Here is a 27,942-nt window from a genome sequence, read left to right as displayed (position 1 = left end):
AATGTGATTATGATGCCCTCGGAGGGCGCGGAGGCAGAAGTGGTGGTGGCAATGGACACGGAGAAGGCCTTTGATCGGGTGGAGTCGGCGTACCTATGGGAAGTGCTTGGCAGGTTTGGGTTCGGGGAGGGGTTAATAGGGTGGGTCAAATTGTTATACGAGGCCCCGGTGGCAAGCGTATTTATGAACCGGCGGAGATCGGAATATTTTGGGTTGCACCATGGGATGAGACAGGGGGTGCCCCTTGTCCCCTCTGTTTGCTTTGGCAATTGAGCCGCTGGCCATGGCGTTGAGGGAATCTAGAAACTGGAGGGGGTTGGTCCGGGGAGGGGAGGAACATCGGGTCTCGTTGTATACTGATGACCTTTTGTGCATCGCAGATCCAGTGGAGGGGATGGTAGAGGTCATGCAGATCCTTAGGGAGTTTGGGGACTTCTCAGGCTACAAGCTTAACTTGGGGAAGAGTGAGCTCTTTGTGGTGCATGCGAGGGGCCCGGAAAGGGGGCTGGAGGAGCTGCCGCTTAAGAGGGTGGAGAGGAGTTTCCGATATTTGGGTATCCAGGTGGCCAGGAGTTGGGGGGCCCTGCATAAGCTTAATTTGGCGCGGTCGGTGGACCAGATGGAGGAAGACTTTAGGAGATGGGACGTGTTGCCACTCCCCCTGGTGGGCAGGGTGCAGTCCGTTAAGAGGACAGTCCTCCCTAGGTTCCTGTTTGTGTTCCAGTGCCTGCCCATCCTCATCCCCAAGGCCTTTTTTAAGCGAGTAACCAGGAGCATTGAGGTTTGTATGGGCAAGTAAGACCCCGAGGGTCAAGAGGCTGTTTCTGGAGCGTAGTCGGGACGGGGGTGGGCTGGCGCTACCGAACCTGTGTAGTTATTACTGGGCAGCCAATGTGGCAATGATTCGGAAATGGGTCATGGAGGGAGAGGGGGTGGCGTGGAAAAGATTAGAGGCGGCGTCATGCGTGGGCACTTGCTTGGGAGCGCTGGTGGCGGCACCTTTGCTACTACTGCTGACGCGGTACACCACGAGCCTGGTGGTGGCGGCGACACTGAGGATCTGGGGTCAGTGGAGATGGGATAGGGGTGAGTTGGGGGCCTCAATTTGGTCCCCAATACGGAATAATCATAGGTTTGCACCGGGCAGGATAGATGGCGGATTCCTAAACTGGCATCGGGCGGGAATTAAAAGGGTGGGGGACCTATTTATCGACGGGGCTTTTGCTAGCCTGGGGGCGCTGGAGGAGAAATTTGGGTTACCCCTCGGAAACGCTTTTAGGTACATGCAGGTGAGGGCGTTTGTGAGAAGGCAGGTAAGGAATTTCCGCTGCTTCCCGCACGGAGGATTCGGGACAGGGTGACCTCGGGTGAATGGGTGGGAGAGGGCAAGGTCTCGGCGATCTATCAGGAGGCGCAGGAAACCTTGGTAGAGGAGCTGAAGGGCAAGTGGGAGGAGGAGCTGGGCGAGGAACTGGATGAGGGCTTGTGGGCAGAGGCCCTGGGCAAGGTTAACTTCTCCTCGTCTTGCGCCAGACTTAGCCTGATCCAGTTCAAAGTGGTTCACAGGGCACATATGACAGGGGCGAGGATGTGCAAGTTTTTTGGGGTGGAGGACAGATGCGAGAGGTACTCGGGGAGCCCAGCAAATCACGCCCATATGTTCTGGGCGTGCCCAGCGCTAGAGGGGTTCTGGAGGGGCTTCGCAAAGGCTATGTCTAAAGTCTTGCACACTCGGGTAAAACTGAGCTGGGGGATAGCAATATTCGGGGTATCAGATGAGCCGGGAGTATAGGAGCTGAAAGAGGCCGGAGTTCTGGTCTTTGCGTCCTTGGTTGCCCGGAGGAGGAACCTACTAATGTGGAGGGATGCAAAACCCCCAAGCGTGGAGGCTTGAATTAATGACATGGCAGGGTTCAAGTTGGAGAGGATAATGTTTGCCTTGCGAGGGTCTGTGCAGGGGTTCTCCAGGCGGTGGCAACCGTTCCTAGACTTTCTCGCGGAACATTAGGTGGAGGTCAAGAGCAGCAGCAACCAGGGGGGGGGGGGGTTGGCTTTTTATTATTGTAAGGGGCGTCTGCCCCATTTTTGTTCTTCGTTTGTTAGATAGTTTAATGTTTAGTGGTTTAAGTTTTTATTTTTCTCATCTATATTTTCTTTCCTTTTTGGAGTGTTATGTAAAAATTTATTGAAAACCTTGAATAAACATATATTTTTTTTAAAGAAAGGATTCCTGACTCAATATGTAGATAGGCTGACTCGGGGGGAGGCCATATTGGACTTGGTGCTCGGCAACGAACCAGGCCAGGTGTCAGATGTCTCGGTGGGAGAGCATTTCGGTGACCGTGACCACGACTCCTTTACCTTTACCATAGTCATGGAGAGGGATAGGAACACACGGTATGTGAAGATATTTAATTGGGGGAGGGGAAATTATACTGCTATTAGACAGCAGCTGAGGAGCATAAAGTGGGAACAATTGTTCTTGGGGAAATGCACAGTAGTAATGTGGGGATTGTTTAAGGAGCACATGCTGCGAGTGCTGAATTGTTTTGTCCCACTGAGACGAGGAAGGAATGGTAAGGTGAAGGAGCCTTGGTTGACAAGAGAAGTGGAGCTTCTAGTCAAGAGGAAGAAGGAAGCTTACGTAAGGTTGAGGAAGCAAGGATCTGACTTGGCTCCAGAGGGTTACAAGGTAGCCAGGAAGGAACTCAAAAATGGACTGAGGAGAGCTAGAAGGGGGCATGAAAAAGCCCTGGTGGGAAGGATTAGGGAAAACCCCAAGGTGTTCTACGCTTATGTGAAAAATAAGAGGGTGATCAGAGTGAAAGTAGGGCCGATCAGGGATAGTGGAGGGAACTTGTGCCTAGAGTCTGAGGAGATGACGGAGGCCCTAAATGAATATTTTGCGAGTATTCACGAGAGAGGGACGTCGTCGCTCATGAGAACAGTGTGAACCAGATTAATAGACTCAAACTGGTTGATATTAAGAAGGAGGATGTGCTGGAGATTTTGAGAAGCATCAGGATAGATAAGTCCCCTGGGCCTAACAGGATATACCCAACGTTACTACGGGAAGCGAGGGAGGAGATCGCTGCGCTGTTGGCGATGATCTTTGCTTCTTCACTCTCCACTGGAGTAGTACCGGATGATTGGAAGGAGGCGAATGTTGTTCCCCTATTCAAGAAAGGGAATAGGGAAATGCCTGGGAATTACAGACCCATCAGTCTTACGTCTGTGGTGAGCAAAATATTGGAAAGGATTCTGAGAGATAGGATTTATGATTATTTAGAAAAACATAGTTTGATTAAAGATAATCAGCATGGCTTTGTGAGGGGCAGGTCATGCCTCACAAGCCTCATTAAATTCTTTTGAGGATGTGACGAGACACATTGATGAAAGTCACGCAGTGGATGTGGTGTGTATGGATTTCAATAAGGCATTTGATAAGGTTCCCCATGGTAGGCTCATTCAGAAAGTTAGCGGGCATGGGATACAGGGAACTTTGGCTGTCTGGATACAGAACTGGCTGGCCGAAAGAAGACAGCGAGTGGTATTCGATGGAAAGTATTCCGCCTGGAGGTCAGTGACCAGTGGTGTCCCGCAAGGATCTGTTCTGGGACCTCTGCTCTTTGTGGTATTCATAAATGACTTGGATGAGGAAGTGGAAGGGTGGGTTAGTAAGTTTGCCGATGACACAAAGGTTGGTGGAGTTGTAGATAGTGTTGAGGGTTGTTGCAGGTTGCAGCAGGACATTGACAGGATGCAGAGCTGGACTGAGAAGTGGCAGATGGGGTTCAACCTTGATAAATGTGAAGTGATTCATTTTGGAAGGTCGAATTTGAATGCTGAATACAGGGTTAAAGGCAGGATTCTTGGAAGTGTGGAGGAACAGAGGGATCTTGGGGTCCACGTACATAGATCCCTCAAAGTTGCCACCCAGGTTGATCGGGTTGTTAAGAAAGCGTATGGTGTGTTGGCTTTCATTAACAGGGGATTGAGTTTATGAGCTGCAAGGTTTTGCTGCAGCTTTATAAAATTCTAGTTAGACCATACTTGGAATATTGTGTCCAGTTCTGGTCGCCTCATTATAGGAAGGATGTGGATGCTTTGGAGACAGTACAGAGGAGATTTACCAGGATGCTGCCTGGACTGCAGGGCATGTCTTATGAAGAAAGGTTGCAGGAGCTAGGGCTTGTCTCACTGGAGCGAAGAAGGAAGAGAGGTGACTTGATAGAGGTGTACAAGGTGATGAGAGGCATGGATAGAGTGGATAGCCCGAGACGTTTCCCCAGGGCGGAAATGGCTGTCACGAGGGGACATAATTGTAGGGTGATAGGAGGAAGGTAGAGGGGAGATGTCAGAGGTAGGTTCTTTACACAGAGAGTGGGTGTAGAATCATAGAAGTTTACAGCATGGAAACAGGCCCTTCGGCCCAACCAGTCCATGCCGCCCAGTTTTTACCATTCAGCTAGTCCCAGTTGCCCGCACTTGGCCCATAACCCTCTATACCCATCTTACCCATGTAACTATCTAAATGTTTTTTAAAAGACACAATTGTACCCGCCTCTACTACTACCTCTGGCAGCCCATTCCAGACACCCACTACCCTCTGAGTGAAGAAATTGTCCCTCTGGGCCCTTCTGAATCTCTCCCCTCTCACCTTAAACCTATGCCCTCTAGTTTTAGACTCCCCTACCTTTGGGAAAAGATGTTGACTATCTACCTTATCTATGCCCCTCATTATTTTATAGACCTCTAAAAGATCACCCCTAAGCCTCCTACGCTCCAGGGAAAAAAGTCCCAGTCTATCCAGCCTCTCCTTATAACTCAAACCATCAAGTCCCGGCAACATCCTAGTAAATCTTTTCTGCACTCTTTCCAGTTTAATAATATCCTTTCTATAATAGGGTTACCAGAACTGCACACAGTATTCCAAGTGTGGCCGTACCAATGTCTTGTACAACTTCAACAAGACGTCCCAACTCCTGTATTCAATGTTCTGACCAATGAAACCAAGCATGCCGAATGCCTTCTTCACCACCCTGTCCACCTGCGACTCCAACTTCAAGGAGCTATGAACCTGTACTCCGAGATCTCTTTGTTCTATAACTCTCCCCAACGCCATACCATTAACTGAGTAGGTCCTGGCCTGATTCGATCTGCCAAAATGCATCACCTCACATTTATCTAAATTAAACTCCATCTGCCATTCGTCGGCCCACTGGCCTAATTGATCAAGATCCCGTTGCAATCCTAGATAACCTTCTTCACTATCCACTGTGCCACCAATCTTGGTGTCATCTGCAAACTTACTAACCATGCCTCCTAAATTCTCATCCAAATCATTAATATAAATCACAAATAACAGTGGACCCAGCACCGATCCCTGAGGCACACCACTGGTCACAGGCCTCCAGTTTGAAAAACAACCCTCTACAACCACCTTCTGTCGTCCAGCCAATTTTGAATCCAATTGGCAACCTCTCCCTGGATCCCGTGTGTGGAATGCACTGCCAGCAGAGGTGGTGGAGTCAGAGTCATTCGGGACATTTAAGCAACTCTTAGACAGACACATGGACAGCAGTAAATTGAAGGGGTGTAGGTTAGGTTGATCTTAGATTAGGATAAATGGTCGGCACAACATCGTGGGCTGAAGGGCCTGTACTGTGCTGTAATGTTCTATGTTCTAATAGATAGACTTTTATCCCGGACGAACCCCCAATTTGTTACGGACCAGGGTTTAGAGAACTCCAATGTATATCATGGAGATCACCTGACCCACGACTTTTACTAGATTGTGGTATGGGGAGCACACGGCCCACTCTACAGGTGTGGTGCAGCAGAAATCTAAAAGTATGTTTTGAAGCAAAACAATGTTTATTCTATGAACTCAGTTAACCTTTTTAAAAACATACAGCGAACATATTTGCAACCATCAATTCAAATACACCCCCCAAAGAATACCACACTCTAAATAATTCTTAAATTTTATTTTTAACATCCATAAGCCAAAAACCTTTTTTACAGAAACACATCAGGTTTAAATTCTCTACTGAGAACAGTTATCACTCCGAATTCACCAAATGGTCTAGAGATAGTATTTAGATGGCAGAGAGATCAAAATTACGCCTTCTTTGGCTGGCTGCAGCTCCAACACTAAAACAAATCTAAAAAACACAGACACTGCCAAGCTTTTACTCAAAGCAAAACTAAAAAGCAGAGCCAGAGCTCAGCTCCACCCACACTCTGACATCACTACAGCCACTTGAGCAGACAAACATTTCTTAAAGTGACATTCCCATGACACCATTCCCCCCCCCCCAAAAAAAAAATAAACCATCAACGTCAAGATAGTTTCATTTTTCACCTTTTCACCATCCTTTAAGAAATGCACACAGTAAATATACTTTTTCGTTTCAAAAAACAACACATGCAAACAGGTATAATAACATAGCCCATTTTCTTTGTTCTTCTTCCTCCAACTGCAAGCCCTCTCGATTGGCAGTCTCTTTGAACAAGAAGGTCTCTGCACGATCCATCCATTTCTCTACGCCTCGGCATTTCTCTTTAAAGTCAGATACTTTAGTTCAATCTGATCACAGAGTCCCTTGTAATTCTCCAACACAGGAGCATTGGTTATCACAGCTTTCAGGCAGTCAAATGCCTGTTGAAACTCCGCTGTCCACTGAAAGTTTTGACGTTTCTTCAAGTTCATCAGTGGAGCAATCACGCAAAACGTTTGCACAAATATTCGATCGAACCCTGTCATGCCAAGAAATCGTATTATTTCCCTTCGCCTCGAGGGTGTTGGAAACTCCTCAATAACTTTTGTTTTCACATCCCATGGGACCATTCAACCTTGTCCGATTGTATGGCCAAGGAAAGTGACTTGGGCTTTTCCAAATTCACTTTTGGCTAGGTTTACCACCAAACCTGCCTCCTGAAATCGATCAAATAGCTCCATCAGATGTTTTAAATGTTCTGTCCATGTCTGGCTAAAAACCAAATCGTCGATGTATACTGCACGATTGGGTAACCCTGAAACAACTTTGTTAGTTAACCATTGAAATGTGGCTGGGGGACTTCCGATAGCAGCCATGTCCGGATTGGTCACGCACAAGGCAGCCTTCACCGGGAACGGACATTTGGGCCCTTTAACGGAGCGGTAGCGGCACTTCGGCGGTGATTCCTGGCGTGGCAAGAGACGCTGGAGAGGTTCCCCTCATCGCTGCATGGAGGGGACCAGGAGTGGGGCCGTGAAGAGAGCAATTGCGGGGAAGCGGGTGGAACGGGCGTGAGAAGACAAAATGGCGGCCGCGCGGACCAGGCAGCTTGGGCCCAGTGGTCGCGGGAGCACCAGGAGTTTATAAGAAGCTGCTTTGCAGAGCTGAAGACGGAGATGTTGGCCCCCATGAAGGCCTCAAAGAACAAAGAAATGTACAACACAGGAACACGCCCTTCGGCCCTCCAAGCCCGTGCCGACCATGCTGCCCGACTAAACTACAATCTTCTACACTTCCTGGGTCCGTATCCCTCTATTCCCATCCTATTCATGTATCTGTTCTGGGGCCGTTGCTGTTTGTCATTTTTATCAATGACCTAGAGGAAGGCGCAGAAGGGTGGGTGAGTAAATTTGCAGACGACACTAAAGTCGGTGGTGTTGTTGACAGTGTGGAAGGATGTAGCAGGTTACAGAGGGATATAGATAAGCTGCAGAGCTGGGCTGAGAGGTGGCAAATGGAGTTTAATGTAGAGAAGTGTGAGGTGATTCACTTTGGAAGGAATAACAGGAATGCGGAATATTTGGCTAATGGTAAAGTTCTTGGAAGTGTGGATGAGCAGAGGGATCTAGGTGTCCATGTACATAGATCCCTGAAAGTTGCCACCCAGGTTGATAGGGTTGTGAAGAAGGCCTATGGAGTGTTGGCCTTTATTGGTAGAGGGATTGAGTTCCGGAGTCGGGAGGTCATGTTGCAGCTGTACAAAACTCTGGTACGGCCGCATTTGGAGTATTGCGTACAGTTCTAGTCACCGCATTATAGGAAGGACGTGGAGGCTTTGGAGCGGGTGCAGAGGAGATTTACCAGGACGTTGCCTGGTATGGAGGGAAAATCTTATGAGGAAAGGCTGATGGACTTGAGGTTGTTTTCGTTGGAGAGAAGAAGGTTAAGAGGAGACTTAATAGAGGCATACAAAATGATCAGGGGGTTGGATAGGGTGGACAGTGAGAGCCTTCTCCCGCGGATGGAAATGGCTGGCACGAGGGGACATAGCTTTAAACTGAGGGGTAATAGATATAGGACAGCGGTCAGAGGTAGGTTCTTTACACAAAGAGTAGTGAGGCTGTGGAATGCCATACCTGCAACAGTAGTGAACTCGCCAACATTGAGGGCATTTAAAAGTTTATTGGATAAACATATGGATGATAATGGCATAGTGTAGGTTAGATGGCTTTTGTTTCGGTGCAACATCGTGGGCCGAAGGGCCTGTCATGCTCTGTGTCGTTCTCTGTTCTATTTGTCAAGATGCCCCTTAAATGTCACTATCGTCCCTGCTTCCACCACCACCTCCGGTAGCGAGTTCCAGGCACCCACTACCCTCTGCGTAAAAAACTTGCCTCGTACATCTACTCTAAACCTTGCCCCTCACCTTAAACCTATGCCCCCTAGTAATTGACCCCTCTACCCCGGGGAAAAGCCTCTGACTATCCACTCTGTCTATGCCCCTCATAATTTTGTAGACCTCTATCAGGTCTCCCCTCAACCTCCTGCGTTCCAGTGAGAACAAACCGAGTTTATTCAACCGCTCCTCATAGCTAATGCCCTCCATACCAGGCAACATTCTGGTAAATCTCTTCTGCACCCTCTCTAAAGCCTCCACATCCTTCTGGTAGTGTGGCGACCAGAATTGAACACTATACTCCAAGTGTGGCCTAACTAAGGTTCTATACAGCTGCAACATGACTTGCCAATTCTTATACTCAATGCCCCGGCCAATGAAAGCAAGCATGCCGTATGCCTTCTTGACTACCTTCTCCACCTGCGTTGCCCCTTTCAGTGACCTGTGAACCTGTACTCCTAGATCTCTCTGACTTTCAATACTCTTGAGGGTTCTACCATTCACTGTATATTCCCTACCTGCATTAGACCTTCCAAAATGCATTACCTCACATTTGTCCGGATTAAACTCCATCTGCCATCTCTCCGCCCAAGTCTCCAAACAATCTAAATCCTGCTGTATCCTCTGACAGTCCTCATCGCTATCCGCAATTCCACCAACCTTTGTGTCGTCTGCAAACTTACTAATCAGACCAGTTACATTTTCCTCCAAATCATTTATATATACTACAAACAGCAAAGGTCCCAGCACTGATCCCTGTGGAACACCACTGGTCACAGCCCTCCAATTAGAAAAGCATCCTTCCATTGCTACTCTTTGCCTTCGATGACCTAGCCAGTTCTGTATCCACCTTGCCAGCTCACCCCTGATCCCGTGTGACTTCACCTTTTGTACTAGTCTACCATGAGGGACCTTGTCAAAGGCCTTACTGAAGTCCATATAGACAACATCCACTGCCCTACCTGCATCAATCATCTTAGTGACCTCCTCGAAAAACTCTATCAATACGTCCATTTGCTTCCAAATGGGAGTAGATCCTGTCTCGAAGAATTCTCTCCAGTAATTTCCCTACCACTGAAGTAAGACTCACCGGCCTGTAGTTCCCTGGATTATCCTTGCTACCCTTCTTAAACAGAGGAACAACATTGGCTATTCTCCAGTCCTCCGGGACATCCCCTGAAGACAATGAGGATCCAAAGATTTCTGTCAAGGCCTCAGCAATTTCCTCTCTAGCCTCCTTCAGTATTCTGGGGTAGATCCCATCAGGCCCTGGGGACTTATCTACCTTAATATTTTTTAAGACACCCAACACCTCGTCTTTTTGGATCTCAACGTGACCCAGGCTATCTACACACCCTTCTCCAGACTCAACATCTACCAATTCCTTCTCTTTGGTGAATACTGATGCAAAGTATTCATTTAGTACCTCGCCCATTTCCTCTGGCTCCACACAGATTCCCTTGCCTATCCTTCAGTGGGCCAACCCTTTCCCTGGCTACCCTCTTGCTTTTTATGTACGTGTAAAAAGCCTTGGGATTTTCCTTAACCCTATTTGCCAATGACTTTTCGTGACCCCTTCTAGCCCTCCTGACTCCTTGCTTAAGTTCCTTCCTACTTTCCTTATATTCCACACAGGCTTCGTCTGTTCCCAGCCTTTTAGCCCTGACAAATGCCTCCTTTTTCTTTTTGACGAGGCCTACAATATCTCTCGTTATCCAAGGTTCCCGAAAATTGCCGTATTTATCCTTCTTCCTCACAGGAACATGCTGGTCCTGAATTCCTTTCAACTGACACTTGAAAGCCTCCCACATGTCAGATGTTGATTTGCCCTCAAACATCCGCCCCCAATCTATGTTCTTCAGTTCCTGCCTAATATTGTTATAATTAGCCTTCACCCAATTTAGCACATTCATCCTAGGACCACTCTTCTCCTTGTCCACCAGTACTTTAAAACTTACTGAATTGTTACCGAAATGCTCCCCTACTGAAACATCTACCACCTGGCCGGGCTCATTCCCCAATACCAGGTCCAGTACTGCCCCTTCCCTAGTTGGACAGTCTACATATTGTTTTAAGAAGCCCTCCTGGATGCTCCTTACAAACTCTGCCCCGTCTAAGCCCCTGGCACTAAGTGAGTCCCAGTCAATATTGGGGAAGTCGAAGTCTCCCATCACCACAACCCTGTTGTTTTTACTCTTTTCCAAAATCTGTCTACCTATCTGCTCCTCTACCTCCCGCTGGCTGTTGGGAGGCCTGTAGTAAACCCCCAACATTGTGACTGCACCCTTCTTATTCCTGATCTCTACCCATATAGCCTCACTGCCCTCTGAGGTGTCCTCCCGCAGTACAACTGTGATATTCTCCCTAACCAGTAGCGCAACTCCGCCTCCCCTTTTACATCCCCCTCTATCACGCCTGAAACATCTAAATCCTGGAACGTTTAGCTGCCAATCCTGCCCTTCCCTCAACCAGTTCTCTGTAATGGCAACAACATCATAGTTCCAAGTACTAATCCAAGCTCTTAAGTTCATCTGCCTTACCCGTAATACTTCTTGCATGAAAACATATGCACTTCAGGCCACCAGACCCGCTGTGTTCAGCAACTTCTCCCTGTCTGCTCTGCCTCCGAACCCCACTGTCCCTATTCCCTAGTTCTCCCTCAATGCTCTCACCTTCTGACCTATTGCTCCCGTGCCCACCCCCCTGCCATACTAGTTTAAACCCTCTCGTGTGACACTAGCCTCCATGGAAAGGATGGTGGAGACTCAGAAGATGCAAGAGAAGAGGTGTAGAAAAAGGTCTCTGACAATGAGGATGAGTTCCTGGGCCTGGCTGTCAGGGTGGAGGCGCATGAGGCCCTGCACAAGAGATGGCAGAAGAGGCTGGATGACCTCGAGAACAGGTCTAGGAGACGAAACCTGCGAGTTCTGGGCCTCCCTGAAGGTGCGGAGGGGTCGGAAGCGAGCGCATGTGTGACCACGATGCTGGTGACGCTGATGGGCGCGGGGGCCTTCCCGTGGTCCTTGGAATTGGGTCCTCGCAAGGAAGCCAAGGGCGAACTTAACGCCGAGGACGATGGTTTCGAAGGTTCCACCGCTTCACAGACAAGGAGCGTGTCTTGCGATGTGCAAAGAAGGAGCGGAGCAGTAAGTGGGAGAACTATGAGATGCGTACATACCAGGACCTGGGAGCAGAACTGGCTAAGAGGCGTGCGGGATTCAACCGGGCCAAGGCGGCCCTCCACAACAAAGGGGTGAAGTTCGGGCTGCTACATCCGGCGAGGCTTTGGGTCACGTACCAGGACAGGCACCACTACTTCGATACGCCGGATGAGGCGTGGACATTTATTAAGCAGGAAAAGCTGGACTTGAGCTAAAGGACAGCTGCACGTTGATGTAATGCCCTGTTGGGGATGAGTAACCAGGTGTTGGTCTAGTGTAAGATTGGTAGTAGAATTTAAGTTGTTCGTTTTTTTCAAGGGGTGGGGTTAGGCCGGTGTGTGTTTCTTGTTTCACAGGAATAATTTGGTTGGTTCTCCCTCTCTTACCCTTTGGGGGAGGGGAGGTTGGGGGCCTGAAGAAGGAGACAACAGTAAGATTGGGGGTAGAGGCGGGAGCGGCCGGGGTCAGCATTGGTCAGCTGACTTACGGAAGCGTAATGGGGGGGGGGGAATTCAGTGTTGAGCGGGTGCTTGATAGGGGGGATGGGGAGCTGCTTTGCTGACTGTAGGGGAGCCAACTTTTGGGAACAGATGGAGAGTCGGGTTGGGGGGCCTCCGGTGGGAGAGCTGGAGCGAGCAGGGGGCGCGGGCATGTGGCTGGCCAAAAAAGGGAAATGGCTAGTCGGCAGGGGGTCCATTGCGGTCTCAGACCATGGCCCGGGCTTGCGGCTAGAGGTGGAGGGAGGGCAGCGCCCTCTCTGGAGACTAGATGTGGGACTGCTAGCGGATGAAGAGGTGTGTGGGCGGACAAGGAGGAGCATCCAAAACTATTTGACAACAAACGATACAGGGGAGATGACAGCGACAACGGTCTGGGGGGCTATGAAGGCAGTTATTAGAGGGGAGTTAATTTCTATTTGGTCCCATATAGAGAAGAGGGAGAGGGCGGAGAGGGAGAGGCTGGTGGGAGAGATACTTAGAGTAGACAGGAAGTACGCGGAGACCCCCCGAGGAGGGGCTGCTAAAGGAGCGCTGGAGACTGCAGGCGGAGTTTGATCTGCTGACCACAGGGATGGCGGAGGCACAGCTGAGGAAGGTGAAAGGGGCAATCTACAAGTATGGGGAGAAAGCAAGTAGGATGCTGGCGCACCAACTGCGCGGGAGAGAGGCAGCCAGGAAAATTGGGGGAGTTAGGGATAATGTAGGCAACGTGGTCTTGACCCCAGAGAGGATCAACGATGTCTTCAAGGAGTTTTATTGTAAATTGTACAAGTCAGAGCCCCCAGTGGGGCCGGGGGGTGGTGGATGAAGCAATCTATGGACCAATTGAGGTTTCCAAGGATGGGCGAGGACCTGGTGGAGGGACTGGGGGCCCCGATTGAGTTGGAGGAGATAGTTAAGGGCCTGGAGAGTATGCAGTCGGGCAAGGCCCCGGGTCCGGACGGCTACCCTGTAGAATTTTATAAGAAATTCTTGGAGCTGCTGAGCCCACTCCTGTGAAGAACCTTTAACCAGGCTAAGGAGAGAGGAGCCCCCCCCCCGACGATGTTGAGGGCTTCGATCTCGCTCATCCTCAAGAGGGAGAAGGATTCGCTTCAGTGTGGGTCCTGCAGGCCGATATCGCTCCTAAACGTGGATGCCAAACTGATGGCTAAAATTCTGGCGATGAGAATAGAGGACTGTGTCCCGGGAGTGATTGATGAGGAACAGACAGGTTTCGTCAAGGGCAGGCAATTGAACACAAATGTGAGGAGGCTCCTGAACATTATCATGATGCCCTCAGAAGGAGGGGACGCAGAAGTAGGCGCTGCAATGGATGCAGAGAAAGCCTTTGACCGGGTGGAATGAGAGTACCTGTGGGAAGCGCTGGGTAGGCTTGGATTTGGTGAGGGCTTCATCGGATGGGTCAAACTACTGTATCAGACCTCCGTAGCCAGTGTGTCCACGAACCGGCTGAGGTCAGAGTATTTTAGGCTGCACCGAGTGACGAGGCAGGTGTGCCCCCTATCCCCGCTACTATTTGCCCTTGCTATTGAGCCGTTGGCCATAGCGCTGAGGGCTTCAGGGAACTGGAGGGGGCTGATTCGGGGGGGGGGGGTGGCGGGGGAAGAGGAGGAGTACCGGGTTTCGCTCTACGCAGATGACCTGTATATTTCGGACCCGCTAGAGGGAATGTGGGAGGTCACGCAGATCTTAAGGGACTTTGGGACTTTCTCAGGGTACAAGTTGAATGTGGGGAAAAGTGAGCGATTTGTGATCCACGCGAGGGGTCAGGAGAAGAGACTGGGAGAGCTCTCACTCAAGATGGTGGAGAGGAGTTTCCGTTACCTGGGCACACAGGTGGCTAGGAACTGGGATGCCCTACACAGGCTTAATCTATCGCGGCTGGTAGAGCAGATGGAGGATGACTTTAAAAGGTGGGATATGCTCCCGCTTTCCCTGGCGGGAAGGGTGCAGACCGTCAAGGTGACGATCCTCCCCATATTCTTGTTCGTTTTCCAGTGCCTTCCCATCTTCAGCCCCAAATCCTTTCCTGGGCGGCTAATATAGCCATGATTAGGAAGTGGGTAATGGAGGAGGGGACTGGAGGCGGCGGCATGCAAAGGCACCAGCCTAGGGGCACTGGGTACGCACCACTGCCGTTCTCGCCGGCACGATACACCATAAGCCCGGTGGTGACGCCAGCACTGAGGGTCTGGGGTCAGTGGAGAAGGCACAGGAAAGAGGAGGGGGCCTCAGTTTGGACCCCGATTCGGAATAATCGTAGATTTGTTCCGCGCAAGATAGACGGGGGGGGGTTCCAAAGCTGGCACAGGGCAGGCATTAAAAGGATGGGGGACTGTTCATCGATGGGGCTTCCCCTAGCTTGAAGACGCTGGAGGAGAAATTCAGCCTGCCCCCTGGAAATGCCTTCAGATACCTCCGAGTCTGCGACTTTCTCAAAAAACAGGTGGGGACATTTCCGTTGCGCCCCCCTCGCAGGATACAGGACAGGGTGGTGTCTGGGTAGGGGAGGGGAAGGTGTGTAGAAGGTTCATCTACCATGAACTGCAGGAGGCGGAGGAAGCCCCAGTGGAGGAACTGAAGGGCAAGTGGGAGGAGGAGCTGGATGAGGGCCTGTGGGCCGATGCCCTAGGCAGGGTAAATTCCTCCTCATCGTGCGCCAGGCTCAGCTTAATTCAGTTTAAGGTTACGTGACGGTGAGAATGAGCAAGTTCTTTGGGGTTGAGAACAGCTGTGTGAGATGTTCAGGGAGTCCAGCGAACCATGTCCGTATGTTCTGGGCATGCCCGGCACTTAAAGAATTCTGGCAGGGCTTTGCGAAGGCTATGTCCAACATCTTGGGCACGCGGGTGAAACCGAGTCCAGAGATAGCGATCTTTGGGGTGTCAGAGGATCCGGAAGTGCAGGAAGCAAAAGAGGCCGGGATTTTGGCCTTTGCCTCCCTGGTAGCCCGGAGACGGATCTTGTTAATGTGGAGAGATGCAAAACCCCCGAGTGTGGAGACCTGGGTTGGTGACTATGCTGGGTTTCAGTCTTGAGAGAATAAAGTTTGCCTTGAGAGGGTCCTTGCTGGGGTTCTCCCGGCGGTGGCAATGGTTTCTTGACTTTCTAGGAGAGCGTGAAAATGTCAGCAGCAGCAGCATAGGTGGGGAACTGTGCATTTAATGTATATTTGCTTTTTGTATCATGAAAACAGCCACCTTGTTTTGTTAAATATTTTTCTTTTTTGTTATTGGTTATGTAAAAATTCTGTTTGAGAAAAACCTTAATAAAAACAAATTTAAAAAAGAAATGTGGCTGGGTGTGTTTCATGCCAAATGGCATAACTTTGAATTGGTATATACCATCTGGAGTCACAAAAGCTGAAATCTCCTTCGTGCTTTCGGACAAAGGTACCTGCCAGTAACCTTTAAGTAAATCCAGTTTGGAAATAAAAGCTGATTGCCCCACTTTCTCAATGCAATCCTCCAAATGTGGGATAGGATAAGAGTCCGTTCTTGTAACTGCATTAACCTTTCTGTAGTCCACACACAACCGTTGGGTACCGTCCGGTGTTGGTACCATCACTATGGGTGAGCTCCATTAGCTGCAACCCACTTCAATTGTGCCTGTTTTAAGCATACTCTCAATCTCTTTGTTAACCTGTGCTAATTTTAAAGGGTTAAGTCTATCTGGATGTTGTTTGATCGGAACAGCATTTCCCACATCTACATCATGTATAGCCATTTTAGTACTTCCCAATTTATCTCCATAAACTTGCCCATGTGATATCAATAACTCTTTCAGGTCAGTCCGTTTTTCCTCTGGAAGGTAACTCAACAATTTATCGCAATTTTTAAGAAAACCTCGTTTTCCAATTTAATTTGAGGTATATCAAATTCAAAGTCATCTGGATTTGGTTTGTCACTTTGAGTAAGAATCATTAAAACCTCCTCCTTTTGCTCTCCTTCCCTTTCAAAATACCTTTTAAGCATATTCACATGACACACACGGTGAGTTTTCCTTCTATCAGGTGTTCTTACACATAATTCACCTCACTTAATTTTCTTTCAATCTGATAAGGTACACACTGCCACTGGTAACAACACTAAAACTTTATCTCCACAGGCAAAACTACAAACTTTGGATTTTTTGTCCGCTACCCATTTCATCACATTTTGTGTAACTTTTAAATGTTGTCTAGCCAATTCACCTCTATTTAATCGTTCCCTAAAATTAGACATATAATCCAATAATGTAAGTTCCGACTGCTCACTCGCCAATTTTTCCTTAATCAATTTAAGTGGCCCTCTTACCTCATGACCAAAAATTAGTTCAAAAGGACTGAATTTGGTTGACTCATTAGCTGCATCCCTAATTGCAAACAGTACGAATGGATTATCCCAATCCTCTGGATAATCTTGACAATAAGCCCTCAACATTGTCTTTAATCGGGCAGCACGGTGGCGCAGTGGATTAGCCCTGTTGCCTCACGGCGCCAAGGTCCCAGGTTCAATCCCGGCTCTGGGTCACTGTCCGTGTGGAGTTTGCACATTCTCCCCGTGTTTGCGTGGGTTTCACCCCCACAACCCAAAGATGTGCAAGGTAGGTGGATTGAACACGCTAAATTGCCCCTTAATTGGAAACAAAAAATGAATTGGGTACTCTAAATTTATAAAAAACAAACAAAAACATTGTCTTTAATGGCTGATGCCACCTGATTAACGTTCCCAGTGATTCTGGATGATACACAGTTGATTTAAAGTGTTTTATTCCGAAGCTATTCATAACTTCTTTGAATAACGTTGAGGTAAAATTTGATCCTTGATCCGATTGTATTTCTGTGGGTCATCCATATCTAGTAAAGGATTTAAGTAACTCCTCCACAATCTTTTTTGCTGTAATATTGCGCACTGGAATGGCCTCTGGAAACCTAGTAGACACATCCAATATAGTCAAAACATCTTGATTCCCACTTTTTGTTTTAGGAAGCGGTCCTACGCAATCAATTAGGACCCTTGTCCTAATTGAAAGAAAGCCTTTGACAAAGTGCCACACAAAAGGTTGTTGCATAAGATAAAGATGCATGGCATTAAGGGGAAAGTAGTAGCATGGATAGAGGATTGGTTAATTAATAGAAAGCAAAGAGTGGGGATTAATGGGTGTTTCTCTGGTTGGCAATCGGTAGCTAGTGGTGTCCCTCAGAGATCAGTGTTGGGCCCACAACTGTTCACAATTTACATAGATGATTTGGAGTTGGGGACCAAGGGCAATGTGTCCAAGTTTGCAGACGACACTAAGATAAGTGGTAAAGCAAAAAGTGCAGAGGATACTGGAAGTATGCAGAGGGATTTGGATAGGCTAAGTGAATGCGCTAGGGTCTGGCAGATGGAATACAATGTTGACAAATGCGAGGTTATCCATTTTGGTAGGAATAACAGCAAAAGGGATTATTATTTAAATGATAAAATATTAAAACATGCTGCTGTGCAGAGAGACCTGGGTGTGCTAGTGCATGAGTCGCAAAAAGTTGGTTTACAGGTGCAACAGGTGATTAAGAAGGCAAATGGAATTTTGTCCTTCATTGCTAGAGGGATGGAGTTTAAGACTAGGGAGGTTCTGCTGCAATTGTATGAGGTGTTAGTGAGGCCACACCTGGAGTATTGTGTTCAGTTTTGGTCTCCTTACTTGAGAAAGGACGTACTGGCACTGGAGGGTGTGCAGAGGAGATTCACTAGGTTAATCCCAGAGCTGAAGGGGTTGGATTACGAGGAGAAGTTGAGTAGACTGGGACTGTACTCGTTGGAATTTAGAAGGATGAGGGGGGATCTTATAGAAACATATAAGATTATGAAGGGAATAGATAGGATAGATGCGGACAGGTTGTTTCCACTGGCAGGTGAAAGCAGAACTAGGGGGCATAGCCTCAAAATAAGGGGAAGTAGATTTAGGACTGAGTTTAGGAGGAACTTCTTCACCCTAAGGGTTGTGAATCTATGGAATTCCTTGCCCAGTGAAGCAGTAGAGGCTCCTTCATTAAATGTTTTTAAGATAAAGATAGATAGTTTTTTGAAGAATAAAGGGATTAAGGGTTATGGTGTTTGGGCTGGAAAGTGGAGCTGAGTCCACAAAAGATCAGCCATGATCTCATTGAATGGTGGAGCAGGCTCGAGGGGCCAGATGGCCTACTCCTGCTCCTAGTTCTTATGCTTGTGTAAAAGGTTCCTCAAATGATGGAATGGGTATTATCACTGGTTTTATCACTGCTTGAGGTTTCCCTATCACTTGACATGTGTGACATGATCGACAAAATGTAACTACATCTTCTATGTAGTCCAGGCCAATAAAAATGTTTTTGTATTTTAGCTTGAGTTTTCCTAACTCCTCAATGACCTCCCACTGGTACCTCATGTGCTACTCGTAACACCTCCTTTCTATACCCTACTGGCAATACCACTTGATGAACTTCCGCCCACTTTTCATCTGCCTGCATATGTAAAGGTCTCCATTTTGTCATCAAGACATCACTTTTACGGTAATAACACTCTGATATACACTCAGATTCCTCTTCCGTGTATGCTTTCTGATACATCCGGTTTCTACATCTTTCTGTTGTAATTCTGCCAATTTTTCTGAACTAAAAATATCCGCCTCACCCTCCACCTGTTCTTTTCCAACCATCTGATCAAAAATCGTTTCTGATAATGGCACTTCACCTTTATCTTCACTCTCTGATTTCTCCTCTTGTCTTAACCTGTGACTTTGCGACCTTATTACTATAGAATCCGGAAAAATCCCAGGATATTCGTCCTTCAACACTTCAGCTGTCTGATTTTCCACTGGCGTATCAACCACAGTAGGCATCACTCCGACCTGCTATCCAGCTATGTGATTACCCAAGATAAACTGTATTCCTGGACAAGATAGTTTCTCTATTACTTCCACTACCACTTCACCACTCTTCATTGGACTTTCCAGCCTTACCTTATATAATGGAATACTACTCTTCTCACCCTGAATTCCACATATCACCACCTTTTCTGGCAATATTCCTCCCAAACTACATAACGCCTCATCTCTTACCATCAAAGATTGACTCGCTCCCATATCTCTTTAAATTGTTACTGCTTTACCTGCTCCTCCTGATACACATAGTAAACTTTACCCACACAAGTAAATTATTTAAAGAGATCTGGCACCTTCTTATCAATCACCTCTTGATCAGGCTGTACAATCTTTTGCACCTCCTTCGCTTCACTTGGGCTTACCTTAACCACTTTAACAAACCCCACTGTCTTATGCTGTTTTACCATATCAGCCTTCCGATTGCTTTTCTTCCATCACCAATGCTGTGACTTTACATGGCCTAGTTTATTACAGTGAAAACATTTGAAACTATGCATGTCTCTTCCACCCACCTGGATTTCCTTTTTAATCTGAGGTACACTCTCCTTATTATCTCCCATCAGATCACCTTTACGTTTACCACTTGAGTATTTCTCATGTCCGTCCCTAGTAGCCTGGCAAAGGATCTTGCTAATGTGGAAGGAGGCGAAGCCCCCCAGCCTGGAGGCCTGGATAAATGATATGGCTGGGTTCATAAAGTTGGAGAGGATTAAGTTCGCCTTGAGAGGGTCTGCGCAGGGGTTCTACAGGCGGTGGCAACCGTTCCTAGACTATCTCGCGGAGCGTTAGAGGAAGGTCGGTCAGCAGCAGCAGTAACCTTGGGAGGGGGGGGGGGGGAAAGAGGGGACTGCCTGGGAGGGTGGATGAGCAAGAGATAACATGAAGGGTTGGGGAAACTGACACGTATAGGTGAGGGCCAGTGTACACAGCTGTGTAAATATATCATTTTACCATGTATATATCTTGCTCTGCGCGATTTCACTTTTTTTTGTTACGAGGGGGGGGGTTATTGTTTGTAAGGGAGAAAAATTGTGTTAAAAAACTTTAATAAATATATTTTTTTTTTTAAGTATTTCTCATGTCCCCAGTTTCTATCCTTCACAGGGTGAAATTGATGTCATAAACCAAACTTTGATTTATGAACTAATTCATAATCATCTGCCATTTCTGCTGCTGATCTCATAGTTTTAACCCTCTGCTCTTCCACATGAGTTCTCACTACATCAGGAATTGAATTTTTAAACTCCTCCAAAAGTATAATTTCTCTGAGAGCTTCACACGTTTGGTCTATTTTCAAAGCCCTTATCCACGGATCAAAATTACTCTGTTTGATCCTTTCAAACTTCAAACTTTCCTTAAATTTCTAAACCTTTGTCTGTGGGCTTCAGGCACTAGTTCATATGCACCTAAGTTGGATTTTTTTCGCCTCCTCGTATGTCTCAGATAACCTCCTCTGATAGTGATGCAAACACTTCACTAGCTCTACCTACCAACTTTGTTTGAATCAGTAATATCCACATCTCCTGTGGCCATTTCATTTGTTTAGCTACCTTCTCAAATGAAATGAAAAAGGCTTCGACTTCCTTCTCATCAAACCTGGGCAATTCATGGACATACTTAAATAGATCCCCACCAAGCCTTCGACTATGAAGCTCTTTCACTTCATCCTCATCACTATCCTCCGTTTTTCTTTCCACCCGCCAATCTTAATTCACTGTCCTGTTTCAGTCTAATTTTCCGAAGTTCAAACTCTCTCTCTCTTTCCCTGTCCTCTCTCTCTCTCTCTCTTTCTTTTGCCCTGATCTGTATTTCCCTTTCTTTTTCTTTTTGTTCTGCTAGGGCCATTCTTTCTTTTTTCCTTTCTTCTCTCTCCTTTTCTTTTTCCTTTCTATCTCTTTCACTCTCTTTTTCTTTTACCTCTCTATCTCTTTTTCTTTTTCCCTGATCTGTATCTCCCTTTCCCTCTCTTTTTGTTCTGCTAGGGCTATTCTTTTTCTCTCATTTCGTATTCAAACTGCTTTAATTGTTTTTCATGTTCAAGTTGCTTGATTTGTAACTGAGGTTTTGCCATTTCTCATGCGTCAGACTGTATCTCGGGCAATTTTAAATGCTCAGTTACCACCGTAAGTACCTCATCTTTTCGTACCTTGGCAGGTAATGTTAAATGCAATGTATTTGTCAAGTCTAACAGTCTGTTTTTAGTCTCTGTCCGGAAGGTACTGCAACCCCAAAAACTTCTGAGCCTCTGACAGAGCCATTGTCCACAACACATTCCCTACTTAAACTAAAATACCACACCTGAAAAGCTACCACAATATGCTCACCCCTCACCGTCTTTAAGTTCACAAAGCTAACCCAATAGATAGACTTTTATCCCGGACGAGCCCCCAATTTGTTATGGGCCAGGGTTTAGAGAACTCCAAAGCATATCATGGAGATCACCTGACCCACGACTTTTACTAGATTGTGGTATGGGGAGCACACGGCCCACTCTACAGGTGTGGTGCAGCAGAAATCTAAAAGTATTTTTTGAAGCAAAGCAATGTTTATTCTATGAACTCAGTTAACCTTTTTAAACACATACAGTGTTTATATAGCAACCATCAATTCAAATACACCCCCCAAAGAATCCAACACTCTAAGTCATTCTTAAACTTTCCTTTCAACATCCATAAGACAAAAATCATTTTTACTGAAATTAACCAGGTTTAAATTCTCTACTGAGAGCAGTTATCACTCTGAATTCACCAAATGATCTAGAGATAATCTTTAGATGGCAGAGAGATCAAAATTACACCTTCTTTGGCTGGCTGCAGCTCCAACACTAAAACGAAACTAGAAATCACAGACACCCCCAAGCTTTTCCTCAAAGCGAAACTAAAAAGCAGAGCCAGAGCTCAGCTCCACCCACACTCTGACATTACTGCAGCCACTTGAGCAGACAAACATTTCTTAAAGTGACATTCCCATGACAAGAATCAGTGCAGGGATGGGTAGGATAGAGTATTACAATGGAGATGTGACATTGACAGAAGCAGTCGGAAGGGCTATAAAGATATTGGGGATGGTATATGATAAAAGAGAGGGCAGGAGTTAAAACAAATCGAAGCCTGATTGTGGAGGACGGGGAGTGGGATTGGTGAAGACTGGGTATAGGAACCATATTATCGTCACCATATATGACATAAATCTACATAACATTTGAAAGTAATGTAGTTCATTCTGCAACTAGGGTATTAAATCTGAACAAAAGAAACTATGAAGGTGATTGGCAAGTTGGCTAAGGTGGGTTGGGGAAATACATTGAAAGATTTGACTGTGAACAGGCAATGGCTAGTATTTAAGAAGTATTACAATAAACAGATTATTATTATAATATTCCAAGTGCAGCCGTACCAAGTTTCTATACAACTGTAGCATGACTTGCCAGTTTTTATGCTCGATGTCACATCCAATGAAGGCAAGCATTCCGTATGCTTTCTTGACTACCTTGTCCACTTGTGTTGCCACTTTCAAAGATCTTTGGACCTGCACTCATTGACTTTCTATATTCCTAAGAGTTTTGCCATTTCCCTCTATTTCCCCTCTATGTTAGACCTACCAAAATTACCTCGCATTTGTCCGGATTAAACTCCATTCGCCATTTCTCTGCCCAAGTCTCCAACCTATCTGTGACCTGCTGTATCCTCCGACAATCCTCAACACTATCTGCCACTCCACCAGCCTTGGTGTCATCCGTAAACTTACGAATCAGACCAGCTACATTTTCCTCCAAATCGTTTATGTACACCCAAACAACAGAGGCCCCAGCACAGATCCCTGTGGAACACCACTAGTCACAACCTTCCAGTCAGAAAAACACCCTTCTACTGCTACCCTCTGTCTTCTGTGACCGAGTCAGTTCTATATCCATCTTACCACCTCACCTCTGATCCCGTGTGACTTCACCTTTTGTACTCGTCTGCCATGAGACACCTTGTCAAAAGCTTTATTGAAGTCCATGTAAACAACATCCACCGCCAATCCACCTAACCTGCACATTTTTGGACTGTGGGAGGAAACCGGAGCGTTCAGAGGAAACACATGAAGACGTGGGGAGAACATGCAGACTCCGCACACCGACAGTGATCCAAGCCGGGAATCGAACCCGGGACCCTGGCCCTGTGAAGCAACAGTGCTAACCACTGTGCTATCATGCTGCCTGGACCAGATCGGTCGAATGGCCTCCTGTGTTGTGCTATGGTTCTTCAAGCTTGTCTTTTTAACATTACTTGTCCCGTTCCCATTATTTTTTTACTGTGACACTGTTTGATTCTGGCCCTTGGTTCCTCTGCCTATTACTTTTCTTAGTCCCCTTTCTGTTCTTATTCTTGTTTGCCCCTACTCTGACTCCTTACATAGGTTCCCACTCCCCTGCCATTTTTGTTTAAACCCTTTCCAACTACTCTAGCAAATAGTCCCCCAAGGACATAATTCCCGATCCTGTCTCGGTGCAACCTGTGCAGTTTGTATTGGTCCCACCACCCGCTGAACTGGTCTAAATGTCCCTGGAATCTGAAACCCTTCCCCTCGCACCATCTCCTCAGCCACGCACGCATTCATCTGATCTGTCCTGCTATTTCTGCTCTAACACTGGTAGAAATCCTGAGATCACTACCTTTTGAGGTCTACTTTCAAGCTCCCTATATTCTGCTTTTAAGACCACATCCTTTTTTTACCTATGTCATTTGTACCAATGTGTACTACAACCACCGGCTGCTCCCCCTCCCCCTTCAGAATGTCCTATAGCCGCTCTGAGACATCCTTGACCCTAGCACAACATACCATCCTGGTGTCCTCTGTCATGCTACTGCTGCTTTCCTCTAAGAGGCCACTTCCCCAACAATATCCAAAGCGATTTATCTGTTTTGAAGGAGAATGGTCACAGGAAATTCTTGCACTTTTCACTTGCCCATTCCCTTCCTGCCTGTGAAGGCTTAGCCTGCAGTGTGACCACCTCTCTGTGCATGCTATCTACAATTCTCTGGTTAAGGGGTTGACTTTTACATAGGCAATGTTTTTGAGGGGCTTACTTTCAACTAAAATACACTGACCTTGCACACCCGACATGGCTCTCAAAATAATCCACAATGGGGTAAGTGGTGCCCATATTAGCTGTTTATTGATCTACTGCTGAGTGAGTGGGAGAAAGAGGTTGTGAAGAGGGACTGCGATGTGATGGGCGAGAAGGGTTGGGAAGAGGGGCTGGTGAGTTTGTGGGGAGCAGTTGGGTAGAAGTGCTTTCATGTGTGAATGGGAAGCGGTGATTGGGAAGGGAGATGAGTTTGTATTGAGGGCAAGGGGCTGATCACAATGTTGAGATGGGGAGGGAGGGGCTTTACGGTGCCTTCTGTCACGAGGGAATGTGGTGAGTTATGCTGAAACCTACGCGAGTATATAAAATAACATTTTTATGGAGTACTTAAGCTCAGATTTTCATATTTATATGATGTATTATTATATGTTGTAATAAGTGAACTTTGCTGGCCTCTGGAATCATTTTAATTTTCAAGTGTTAAACTGACATCATATTGCAAAATAGTTTGAGAAGCACTGACATAGGAGGCAAAAGAGGGGGAGGTGTGGCGCTGCTAGTCAAGAGCAGTATTACGGTGGCTGAGAGGATGCTAGATGGGGACTCATCTTCCGAGGTAGTATGGGCTGAGGTTAGAAACATGAAAGGAGAGGTCACACTGTTGGGAGTCTTCTATAGGCCTCCAAATAGTTCTAGGGATGTAGAGGAAAGGATGGCGAGGATGATCCTGGATAAGAGCGAAAGTAACAGGGTAGTTATTATGGGAGACTTTAACTTTCCACATATTGACTGGAAAAGATATAGTTCGAGTACATTAGATGGGTCGTTTTTTGTACAATGTGTGCAGGAGGGTTTCCTGACACAGTTTGTTGACAGGCCAACAAGAGGCGAGGCCACGTTGGATTTGGTTTTGGGTAATGAACCAGGCCAGGTGTTGGATTTGGAGGTAGGAGAGCACTTTGGGGACAGTGACCACAATTCGGTGACGTTTACGTTAATGATGGAAAGGGATAAGTATACACCGCAGGGCAAGAGTTATAGCTGGGGGAAGGGCAATTATGATGCCATTAGACGTGACTTGGGGGGGATAAGGTGGAGAAGTAGGCTGCAAGTGTTGGGCACACTGTATAAGTGGAGCTTGTTCAAGGATCAGCTACTGCGTGTTCTTGATAAGTCTGTACCGGTCAGGCAGGGAGGAAGGCGCCGAGCGAGGGAACCGTGGTTTACCAAAGTGGAATCTCTTGTTAAGAGGAAGAAGGAGGCCTATGTGAAGATGAGGTGTGAAGTTTCAGTTGGGGCGATGGATAGTTACAAGGTAGTGAGGAAGGATCTAAAGAGAGAGCTAAGACGAGCAAGGAGGGGACATGAGAAGTATTTGGCAGGAAGGATCAAGGAAAACCCAAAAGCTTTCTATAGGTATGTCAGGAATAAGCGAATGACTAGGGAAAGAGTAGGACCAGTCAAGGACAGGGATGGGAAGTTGTGTGTGGAGTCTGAAGAGATAGGCGAGATACGAAATGAATATTTTTCGTCAGTATTCACTCAGGAAAAAGATAATGTTGTGGAGGAGAATGCTGAGCCCCAGGCTAATAGATTAGATGGCATTGAGGTACGTCGGGAAGAGGTGTTGGCAATTCTGGACAGGCTGAAAATAGATAAGTCCCCGGGACCTGATGGGATTTATCCTAGGATTCTCTGGGAGGCCAGGGAAGAGATTGCTGGACCTTTGGCTTTGATTTTTATGTCATCATTGGCTACAGGAATAGTGCCAGAGGACTGGAGGATGGCAAATGTGGTCCCTTTGTACAAAAAGAGGAGCAGAGACAACCCCGGCAACTATAGACTGGTGAGCCTCACGTCTGTAGTGGGTAAAGTCTTGGGGGAGATTATAAGAGACAAGATTTATAATCATCTAGACAGGAATAATATGATCAGGGATAGTCAGCATGGCTTTGTGAAGGGTAAGTCATGCCTCACAAACCTAATCGAGTTCTTTGAGAAGGTGACTGAACAGGTAGACGAGGGTAGAGCAGTTGATGTGTATATGGATTTCAGCAAAGCGTTTGATAAGTTTCCCCACGGTAGGCTATTGCAGAAAATACGGAGGCTGGGGATTGAGGGTGATTTAGAGATGTGGATCAGAAATTGGCTAGCTGAAAGAAGTCCGAGGGTGGTGGTTGATGGGAAATGTTCAGAATGGAGTTCAGTCACAAGTGGAGTACAAGGATCTGTTCTGGGGCCGTTGCTGTTTGTCATTTTTATCAATGACCTAGAGGAAGGCGCAGAAGGGTGGGTGAGTAAATTTGCAGACGATACTAAAGTCGGTGGTGTTGTCGATAGTGTGGAAGGATGTAGCAGGTTACAGAGGGATATAGATAAGCTGCAGAGCTGGGCTGAGAGGCGGCAAATGGAGTTTAATGTAGAGAAGTGTGAGGTGATTCACTTTGGAAGGAATAACAGGAATGCGGAATATTTGGCTAATGGTAAAGTTCTTGGAAGTGTGGATGAGCAGAGGGATCTAGGTGTCCATGTACATAGATCCCTGAAAGTTGCCACCCAGGTTGATAGGGTTGTGAAGAAGGCTTATGGAGTGTTGGCCTTTATTGGTAGAGGGATTGAGTTCCGGAGTCAGGATGTCATGTTGCAGCTGTACAGAACTCTGGTACGGCCGCATTTGGAGTATTGCGTACAGTTCTGGTCACCGCATTATAGGAAGGACGTGGAGGCTTTGGAGCGGGTGCAGAGGAGATTTACCAGGATGTTGCCTGGTATGGGGGGAAAATCTTATGAGGAAAGGCTGATGGACTTGAGGTTGTTTTCGTTGGAGAGAAGAAGGTTAAGAGGAGACTTAATAGAGGCATACAAAATGATCAGGGGGTTAAATAGGGTGGACAGTGAGAGCCTTCTCCCGCGGATGGAAATGGCTGGCACGAGGGGACATAGCTTTAAACTGAGGGGTAATAGATATAGGACAGAGGTCAGAGGTAGGTTCTTTACGCAAAGAGTAGTGAGGCCGTGGAATGCCCTACCTGCTACAGTAGTGAACTCGCCAACATTGAGGGCATTTAAAAGTTTATTGGATAAACATATGGATGATAATGGCATAGTGTAGGTTAGATGGCTTTTGTTTTGGTGCAACATCGTGGGCCGAAGGGCCTGTACTGCGCTGTATCGTTCTATGTGCTATGTATTACTTTCTATACCTGTGTGCTGCAATTTTGAATATAATGGGCTGAATTCTCCAGTTCCCAGCCACATGTTTCTCGGCGGTGCACCGTTCACTTGCAGCGGGATTCTCTCTTCCTGCCACTTGACTTCGCCACACCACGTCAAGTGGCAGGAAGAGAGAATCCCACTGCCAGTGAATGGAAACCCGCAGGCGAGGGTGCGCTGCCAGCGAGAAAAGAGAATCCCAACAGCCGGAGAATTTCGGGCAATGTCTTTGGTGTTGGTAAAATTGGCAATTGCTCAGCCCTTCTGAATGAGTCTTCCCCTGTGTCAACAAATCACTCATTTATTGATATAAAAAAGGTTGAGGATGCTTTTTTAAAATTAATTTGTGGGATGTGGGCGTCGATGGTGAGGCCAGCGTTTATTGTCAATCCCTAGTTGCCCTTCAGAAGGTGGTGGTGAGTTGCCTACTTGAACCGCTGCAGTCCCTGAGGTGTAGGTATACCCACAGTGCTGGTCGAGGCGGAAG

The 27,942-nt window shown here is 47.0% G+C and overlaps 1 protein-coding gene across 3 annotated transcripts in view; it reads left to right on the top strand.

Annotated features, from left to right (window-relative positions):
* The window catches only part of LOC140385319 (coiled-coil domain-containing protein 127-like), a 95,375-nt gene that overhangs the window by 15,774 nt on the left and 51,659 nt on the right, over window positions 1–27,942 (top strand). The window contains exon 1 of one of the 3 annotated variants that reach the window (XM_072467379.1): window positions 19,891–19,963. The exons of the other annotated variants lie outside the window; for them this stretch is intronic. The gene's annotated coding sequence lies outside the window, so the exon portion shown is untranslated. Of the gene's footprint in view, window positions 1–19,890; window positions 19,964–27,942 lie in introns of those variants that run through there. 3 annotated transcript variants of the gene reach the window in all.

Source organism: Scyliorhinus torazame, chromosome 11 (assembly GCF_047496885.1).
Source record: "Scyliorhinus torazame isolate Kashiwa2021f chromosome 11, sScyTor2.1, whole genome shotgun sequence".
In the NCBI taxonomy this organism is placed as follows: Eukaryota; Metazoa; Chordata; class Chondrichthyes; order Carcharhiniformes; family Scyliorhinidae; genus Scyliorhinus; species Scyliorhinus torazame.
The sequence above is the reverse complement of the archived record's forward strand: the minus strand, read 5'-3'. Positions and strand labels throughout refer to the sequence as shown.